Source organism: Somniosus microcephalus, unplaced genomic scaffold (assembly GCF_052327205.1).
Source record: "Somniosus microcephalus isolate GS21.2 unplaced genomic scaffold, FLI_Smic_1.0 unresolved_chr6, whole genome shotgun sequence".
NCBI classification, from domain to species: Eukaryota; Metazoa; Chordata; class Chondrichthyes; order Squaliformes; family Somniosidae; genus Somniosus; species Somniosus microcephalus.
In genome coordinates, this window is record NW_028225184.1 from 47,557,766 (window position 1) to 47,567,984 (window position 10,219).

A 10,219-nucleotide genomic window follows, 5' to 3' on the forward strand; every position below is an offset into this window, starting at 1 on the left:
TACTTTGTTTAACCCTATTGCTGTTAAAGATGCTTTTTGTATTTCTTCTTCCACATCTGTTCAGCAGCAATGCGCGTTTCACAATATAAACAGAGACTAGCAATTTGAAACGGCATTCGACAAAGTCCCAAAGCACCCATGAAGTTCTGAAGCACTGTCCCGTTTGTTGTAGCCAAATCAGCAACGAGCAAGATCCAATGAACACATTTTTCGGTGGCGCTGGTTTAAAGTAGGCACGCTGGCCACAGAAAGGGGAGAACTGGGAGAGCAGTCCCTCCTGCAAAGGGTCCTGGTTTAAAAGTGGAATCAGCAATCCCACTTTCTGAAGTGGCAATTTATGTTTCACAGTGAAGGACGGGTAGTTGACAAGATGTAGCCTCGAACCATACACTCCCCAAGGTAATTCAGTTATAGTTTAAAGAACGTTGCAAAGTAAAACACCATATCAGGAAATATAGGACAAAATGGGACTGTACTGAATCGTGAGATCCGCGGATTTGCTCAAGGTAAATATATGAAGGAATATTGCTTCAATAGATTAATAAACGCAGTCACTGAAATGCCTTTAACATTTACAACTTGGTGCATTATAAAACATTCCTGAAGTGTTCGCTGTATAACTTTCAAAAGGAAAATCACTAAAATAGAAAGAATGTTATTGGGTAGTGCATCCCTTCTTTACTATACTGTAACAACTCTGAGCATCAATAAACACACTATTTATTGGGTGAAAGTTACTTTTGTAGAAGGCGAGCATTGTGGCATGATTCAGTTCTTTTTAGATATTAACGAGTTGCAGATTTAAGTCAGGCGACCCTATTTCTCAATGATTTAGCGTCCTTTGATCCGGAGTCCAGATTGCATGCCAGTCTTTTTAGAAGAATCACGGTATCATCACTGGAGACTACAGTGTGAAGGAAGACACCACATTAATTAAGCAGAGAACATTCGGGTTAATCTGACACCACACCTCACATAACTGTGCTACAGAGGGAATAGGAAAAGCGGCTCTTTGCCAGACACGCAGCACGAGAAGCTTTGTAGTTAAGATACTTTTTTATAAGATTCATGTCTTGGTTCATCACTCACCAGGAACACCAACAGCTGCGAGAATAGGGAAGTAATAGGCTGTTATCTGATGAAGTATCGGGACTTCCATTTAGTGTGAGAATCGATGATTCCTGTAGTGATGGACACACCAGGCCCGGTAGAAACTGAGAAGTGATGCATTGAAAGCAGCCTTTATTTATACAGCAGGAATATCTCCAGGGTACAGTTCTGTCCCGGGGCAACTGATATTAGTTACAGTCATTTGAACAAACAGGTTGCGTCAGCCGCTTCACTCCCAGGTTAATACTGTTATGGGAATAAACATTTCAAAGTGACACGTCAAACACTGGAATAATTTCTTCGATCAAATGGATAACAAATAGGCCTAATGGTAGAATTCTACGGATAAATGTTACAGGCTTTATACCAGGGTGGGAAAGTACTGAGTGGGGTTGCTATCGATCGGTGCTGAGATAGGTTTTGTTGCAAATTTACCTCAATCATAAAACCTATGGACCTCAATGTTAATTTGTCAGTCTTGCAAATATTTTCAAATGAGGGAGGATTCTGTAGGTGGAGTTCACAGCTCAGAAACAGCACAACGCTTTGGGCAAAACCTTCTAAAGGGACAATAATGGTCGGTGTGATTTTATGCTGAAACTTGTAAAATATTACACATGATAAATTGAATGGGATGTCCACCTACTATTTGAATAGTGTTCATAGAGCTGAGGATAACACAGAAATAGCCTTCGGACTTTAATTTGAATTGACACTTAACAAGGGCAAAAAGGGTAAAACAGCAATCAAAACAGCAATAACATATTCACCTACAGATCCAAGTCAATAGAGCAAAAGTCAGCGAAAGTCATTCGGTTACTGTGTGCAGCTCTGCTCCGTCCGAAGCTTAAGAAATCTCTCCACCTTTGGTCACCGAGACACAAGGGAGACATTCAATTTCTTGAGGCAGTGCAGAAAACGGCCTCATGGGTGATGCCCAATGTGAAAGCCCCAGTTAATATAAAGGAGGCTAAGAGGTGACGAGGCTATTTGGAAGATAATTGATGTTATGGAAAAGATAAATTAAAAATAAATATTCAATCGAAGTTGGCAGAGTTGGACAAGTGAACCGTAATCCAAACTGGCAACAGGCCGATTTCGGAACGCATCAGAAAGTTATAGTCATTGAGTCATAACAGCAAGAAGAACGCCATTCGGCCCATCGAGTCCATGACAGCTCTCTGTAGAGCAATCCAATCTGCCACATTCCCCCACTCTATCCCCATAGCCCTGCAGGTTTATTTCCCTCAAGTGCCAATCCAGTCTCTCCTTGAATACATTGATTTTCTCCGCTTGCCCAACTTCCGTCGGCAGAAAGTTCCAGGACCTCACCACTCGCTGCATAATAAAGTTTTTCCTCACATCCACCCTCTTTCTTTTGCCCAAAACCTTAAATCTGTGTCCGATATTCCTGGTAACATCAACTAGTGGGAACAGCCTTTCCCTGTGTCGCCGATTCAAACTCTCCAATACCTTGTAAACATCCATCAAATCATTCCACAATCTCCTTTGCTCTAAATAAAACAGATTCAGCTTCTCCAACCAAACCTTGCAGCTAAGATCCCCATTCCTGGAACCATTCTTGTAAATCTAGTCTGCACCATCTCAAGGGCCGTCACATACTTCCTAAAGTGCATTTCTAAAAACAGTGAGCTGGCAAACAAGGGGCGAGCTCAAAGTGTCGGACAGAGTGTGAAATACACAGAAGTGTTCATAAACACAATGAGCTGAAAGAGCAGCAGAGCACGCAAATTGTTGGACATGGCGTGAATTAAACAGAAGGTTATAGAACAACAGTGAGCTGACACACCAGAGGCGAGCTAAGAGTGTTGGACACGGAGTGAATTAAACTGAAGTGTTTACAAACACAGTGAGCTGTGACAAAGCAGGGGAGAGCTCACAGTGTTGTACACGGATTGAATTACACTGAAGTGTTTATAAATACAGTGAGCTGACACACCAGGGGAGAGCTCACAGCGTTGGACACGGAGTGAATTACACATGGATTGTTTATAAACACAGTGAGCTGACACACCAGGGGAGAGCTCACATTGTTGGACACGGAGAGAATTACACTGAAGTGTTTATAAACACAGTGAGCCGACATACCAGGGGAGAGCTCAGAATGTTGGACACGGAGTGAATTACACTGAAGTGTTTATAAACACAGTGAGCTGACACACCAGGGAAGAACTCACAGCTTTGGATACGGAGTGAATTACACATGGATTGTTTATAAACACAGTGAGCTGACACACCAGGGGAGAGCTCACATTGTTGGACACGGAGTGAATTCCACTGAAGTGTTTATAAACACAGTGAGCTGACATACCAGGGGAGAGCTCACAGTGTTGGACACGGAGTGAATTACACTGAAGTGTTTATAAACACAGTGAGCTGACACACCAGGTGAGAGCTCACAGCGTTGGACACGGAGTGAATTACACATGGATTGTTTATAAACACAGTGAGCTGACACACCAGGGGAGAGCTCGCAGTGTTGGACACGGAGTGAATTACACTGTAGTGTTTATATACACCGTGAGCTGACACACCAGGGGAGAGCTCACAGTGTTGGACACGGAGTGAATTACACTGAAGTGTTTATAATCTCAGTGAGCTGACACACAGGGTGAGAGCTCACAGTGTTGGACACGGAGTGAATTACACTGTAGTGTATATAAACACATTCTGCTGACACACCAGGGGAGAGCTCACAGTGTTGGACAGGGAGTGAATTACACTGGAGTGTTTATAAACACAGTGAGCTGACACACCAGGGGAGAGCTCACAGTGTTGGACACCGAGTGAATTATACTGAAGTGTTTATAAACACAGTGAGCTGACACACCAGGGGAGAGCTCACAGTGTTGGACACGGAGTGAATTACACTGAAGTGTTTATAAACACAGTGAGCTGACACACCAGGGGAGAGCTCACAGTGTTGGGCACGGTGTGAATTACACTGTAGTGTATATAAACACATTCTGCTGACACACCAGGAGAGAGCTCACAGTGCTGGGCAGGGACTAACTTAAACTGAAGTGTTTATAAACAAAGTGAGCTTATAAACCAGGGGAGAGCACACAGTGTCGGACACGAAGTGAATTACAATGCGGTGCTAATAAACATACGGATCTGTAACAACAGGGGAGATCTCACAGTGTTGGACATGGAAAGAGTTATACTGACGTGTGTATACACACAGGGAGCTGAAAAAGTGGAGATTTCAGAGTTTGGACCCGGAGTGAAGTACAGTGAAATGTTTATAAACACAGTGAGCTGACACACCAGGTGAGAGCTCACAGTGTTGGACACGGAGTGAATTACACTAAAGATTTATAAACACAGTGAGCTGACACACCAGGGGAGAGATCACCGTGTTGGACATGGAGTGAATTACACTGAAGTGTTTATAAGCACAGAGAGCTGACACACCAGGGGAGAGCTCACAGTGTTGGACACGGAGTGAATTACACTGAAGTGTTTATAAACACAGTAAGCTGAAACACCAGGGGAGAGCTCACAGTTTTGGACACGGAGTGAATTACACTGAAGTGCTTATAAACACAGTGAGCTGACACACCAGTGGAGAGCTCACAGTGTTGGAGACCGAGTGAATTACACTGAAGTGTTTATAAACACAGTGAGCTGACACACCAGGGGAGAGCTCACAGTGTCCGACACGGAGTGAATTACACTGAAATGTTTATTAACACAGAGAGCTGACACACCAGGGGAGAGCTCAAAGTGTTGGAAACATAGTGACTTGCATTGAAGTGTTTATAAACACAGTGAGTTGACACACCACGGGAAGCTCACAATGTTGGACACGTAGTGATTTACACTGAAATGTTTATAAACGCAGTAATCGGACAGACCAGGTGAGAGCTCATAGTGTTGGACAGGGAGTGAATTACACTGGAGTGTTTATAAACACAGTGAGCTGACACACCAGGGGAGAGCTCACAGTGTTGGACAGGGAGTGAATTACACTGAAGTGATTATAAACACAATGAGCTGACACACCAGGGGAGAGCTCACAGTGTTAGTCACGGTGTGAATTACATAGGACGATTTATTAACACTGTGAGATGACACAGCAGGGGAGAGTTCACAGTGTTGGACATGGAGTGAATTACACTGAACGATTTATTAACACTGTGAGATGACACACCAGGGGAGAGCTCACAGTGATGGGCAGGGACTAACTTAAACTGAAGTGTTTATAAAGACAGTGAACTTATAAACCAGGGGAGAGCTCACAGGGTCGGACACGGAGTGAATTACAGTGAAGTGTTTATAAACACAGTGAGCTGACACACCAGGGGAGAGCTCACAGTGTTGCACACGGAGTGAATTACACTAAAGATTTATAAACACAGTGAGCTGACACACCAGGGGAGAGATCACCGTGTTGGACACGGAGTGAATTACACTGAAGTCTTTATAAACACAGAGAGCTGACACACCAGGGGAGAGCTCACAGTTTTGGACACGGAGTGAATTACACTGAAGTGTTTATAAACACAGTGAGCTGACACACCAGTGGAGAGCTCACAGTGTTGGACACCGAGTGAATTACACTGAAGTGTTTATAAACACAGTGAGCTGACACACCAGGGGAGAGATCACCGTGTTGGACACGGAGTGAATTACACTGAAGTCTTTATAAACACAGTGAGCTGACACACCAGGGGAGAGATCACCGTGTTGGACACGGAGTGAATTACACTGAAGTCTTTATAAACACAGTGAGCTGACACACCAGGGGAGAGATCACCGTGTTGGACACGGAGTGAATTACACTGAAGTCTTTATAAACACAGTGAGCTGACACACCAGGGGAGAGATCACCGTGTTGGACACGGAGTGAATTACACTGAAGTCTTTATAAACACAGAGAGCTGACACACCAGGGGAGAGCTCACAGTTTTGGACACGGAGTGAATTACACTGAAGTGTTTATAAACACAGTGAGCTGACACACCAGTGGAGAGCTCACAGTGTTGGACACCGAGTGAATTACACTGAAGTGTTTATAAACACTGTGAGGTGACACACCAGGGGAGAGCTCGCAGTGTTAGACACAGAGTGAATTACACTGATGTGTTTATAAACACAGTGAGCTGACACACCAGGGGAGAGCTCACAGTGTCCGACACGGAGTGAATTACACTGAAATGTTTCTTAACACAGAGAGCTGACACACCAGGGGAGAACTCCCAAGGACGGACACGGAGTGAATTACACAGAACGATTTAATAACACTTTGAGATGACACAGCAGGGGAGAGTTCACAGTGTTGGACACGGAGTGAATTACAATGAAATGTTTCAGATGTCAAAGAGCTGACACAACAGGGGAGAGCGCATAGTGTTGGACCCAAAGTGAATTAAAATGTGGTGCTAATAAACACACTGATCTGGCACACCAGGGGAGAGCTCACAGTTTTGGACACGGAGTGAATTACACTGAAGTGTTTATACACAGAGTGAGCTGACACACCATGACAGAGATCACAGTGTTAGACACGGAGTGAATTACACTGAAATGTTTATAAATACATTGAACTGACACACCAGGGGAGAGCTCACAGTGTCGGAAACGGAGTGAATTACACTGAAGTGTTTATAAACACAGTGAGCTGAGACACCAGAGGAAAGCTCACTGTGTTGGGCACGGTGTGAATTACACTGACGTTTCTATAAATACAGTGAGTTGACGCACCAGGGGAGACCTCACAGTGTTGGACACGGAGTGAATTACACTGAAGTGTTTATAAACACAGTGAGCTGACACACCAGGTGAGAGCTCACAGTGTTGGACACGGAGTGAATTACACTGAATTGTTTATAAACACAGTGATCTAACACACCAGTGGAGAGCTCACAGTGTTGTACAGGGAGTGACTTAAACAGAAGTGTTTATAAACACCATTACCTGACACAGTAGGAGAGAGCTCACAGTGTTAATCAAGGTGTGAATTACACTGAACGATTTATTAACACTGTGAGCTCACACACCAAGGGAGAGCTCACACTGTCGGATACGGAATGAATTACACTGAAGTGTTTATAAAAAGAGTGAGCTGACACACCAGGGGAGCGCTCCCAAGGACGGACACGGAGTGAATTACATTGAAGTGTTTATAAACACAGTGAGCTGACACACCAGGGGAGAGCTCACAGAGTCAGACACGGAGTGAATTACACTCCAGTTTTTATAAACACAGTGAGCTGACACACCAGTGGAGAGCTCAAAGTGTTGGACATGGTGTGCATTGCATTGAAGTGTTTATAAACACAGTGAGCTGACACACCAGGGGAGAGCTGACCGTGTTGGACACGGAGCGAATTAAACTGAAGTGTTTATAAACACAATGAGCTGACACACCAGGGGAGAGTACACAGTGTTGGACACGGAGCGAATTAAACTGAAGTGTTTCTAAACACAGTGAGCTGACACATCAGGGGAGAGCACACAGTGTTGGACACGGTGTGAATTACACTGAAGTGTTTATAAACACATTGAGCTGCCACACCAGGGGAGATCTCACAGTGTTGTACAGGGAGTGACTTACACAGAAGTGTATATAAATACAATGAGCTGACACACCAGGGGAGAGTACACAGTGTTGGACACGGTGTGAATTACACTGAATTGTTTATAAACACTGTGAACTAACACACCAGTGGAGAGCTCACAGTGTTGTACAGGGAGTGACTTACACAGAAGTGTTTATAAACACCATTACCTGACACAGTAGGAGAGAGCTCACAGTGTTAATCACGGTGTGAATTGCACTGAACGATTTATTATCACTGTGAGCTGACACACCAGGGGCGAGCTCACAGTGTCCGATACGGAGTGAATTACACTGAAGTGTTTATAAACACAGTGAGCTGACATACCAGGGGAGAGCTCCCAAGGACGGACACGGAGTGAATTACACTGAAGTGCTTATAAACACAGTGAGCTGACACACCAGGGGAGAGCTCACAGTGTTGGACACATAGTGATTTAAACTGAAGTGTTTTAAACCACAGTGAGCTGACACACAAGGGGAGAGCTCACAGTGTTGGACACGGAGTGAATTTCACCGAAGTGTTTATAAACACAGTGAGCTGACACACCAGGCGAGAGCTCACAGTAATGGACACGGAGTGAATTACACTGAAGTGTTTATAAACACAGTGAGATGACACACCAGGGGAGAGCTCACAATGTTGGACACGGAGTGAATTGCACTGAAGTGTTTATAAACGCAGTGAGCTGACACACCAGAGGAGAGCTGACCGTGTTGGACACGGAGTGAATTACACTGAAGTGTTTAAAAGCATAGGGAACTGACACACCAGGGGAGAGCTGACCGTGTTGGACACGGAGTGAATTACACTGAAGTGTTTATAAACACAATGAGCTGACATACCAGGGGAGAGCTCACAGTGTTGGACACGGAGCGAATTAAACTGAAGTGTTTATAAACACAGTGAGCTGGCACACCAGGGGAGAGCTCCCAAGGACGGACACGGAGTGAATTAAACTGAAGTGTTTATAAACACACTGAGCTGACACATCAGGGGAGAGCACACAGTGTTGGACACGGAGTGAATTACACTGAAGTGTTTATAAACACTGTGAGCTGCCACACCAGGGGAGATCTCACAGTGTTGGACATGGAGTGATTTACACTGAAGTGTTTATAAACACAGTGAGCTGACACACCAGGGGAGATCTCACAGTGTTGGACATGGAGTGATTTACACTGAAGTGTTTATAAACACAGTGAGCTGACACATCAGGGGAGAGCACACAGTGTTGGACACGGAGTGAATTACACTGAAGTGTTTATAAACACAGTGAGCTGACACACCAGGGGAGAGCTCATAGTGTTGGACATGGAGTGATTTACTCTGAAGTGTTTATAAACACAGTGAGCTGACACACCAGGGGAGATCTCACTTTGTCGGACACGGAGTGAATTAAACTGAAGTGCTTATAAACACAGTGAGCTGACACAACAGGGGAGAGCTGACAATGTTGGGCATGGTGTGAATTACACTGAAGTGTTTATAAACACAGTGAGCTGACACACCAGGGGAGAGTTCACAGTGTCGGACACGGAGTGAATTGCGCGGAAGTGTTTATAAACACAGTGAGCTGACACTCCAGGTGGGAGCTCACAGTGTTCGACACGGAGTGAATTACACTGAATTGTTTATAAACACAGTGAGCTGACACACCAGGGGAGAGCTCACAGTGTTGGACACAGAGTGAATTAAACTGAAGTGTTTATAAACACAGAGAGCTGACACAGCAGGGGAGAGCTCACAGTGTTGCACACGGAGTGAATTACACTAAAGATTTATAAACACAGTGAGCTGACACACCAGGGGAGAGATCACCGTGTTGGACACGGAGTGAATTACACTGAAGTCTTTATAAACACAGAGAGCTGACACACCAGGGGAGAGCTCACAGTGTTGGACACGGAGTGAATTACACTGAAGTGTTTATAAACACAGTGAGCTGAAACACCAGGGGAGAGCTCACAGTTTTGGACACGGAGTGAATTACACTGAAGTGTTTATAAACACAGTGAGCTGACACACCAGTGGAGAGCTCACAGTGTTGGACACCGAGTGAATTACACTGAAGTGTTTATAAACACTGTGAGGTGACACACCAGGGGAGAGCTCGCAGTGTTAGACACAGAGTGAATTACACTGATGTGTTTATAAACACAGTGAGCTGACACACCAGGGGAGAGCTCACAGTGTCCGACACGGAGTGAATTACACTGAAATGTTTCTTAACACAGAGAGCTGACACACCAGGGGAGAACTCCCAAGGACGGACACGGAGTGAATTACACAGAACGATTTAATAACACTTTGAGATGACACAGCAGGGGAGAGTTCACAGTGTTGGACACGGAGTGAATTACAATGAAATGTTTCAGATGTCAAAGAGCTGACACAACAGGGGAGAGCGCATAGTGTTGGACCCAAAGTGAATTAAAATGTGGTGCTAATAAACACACTGATCTGGCACACCAGGGGAGAGCTCACAGTTTTGGACACGGAGTGAATTACACTGAAGTGTT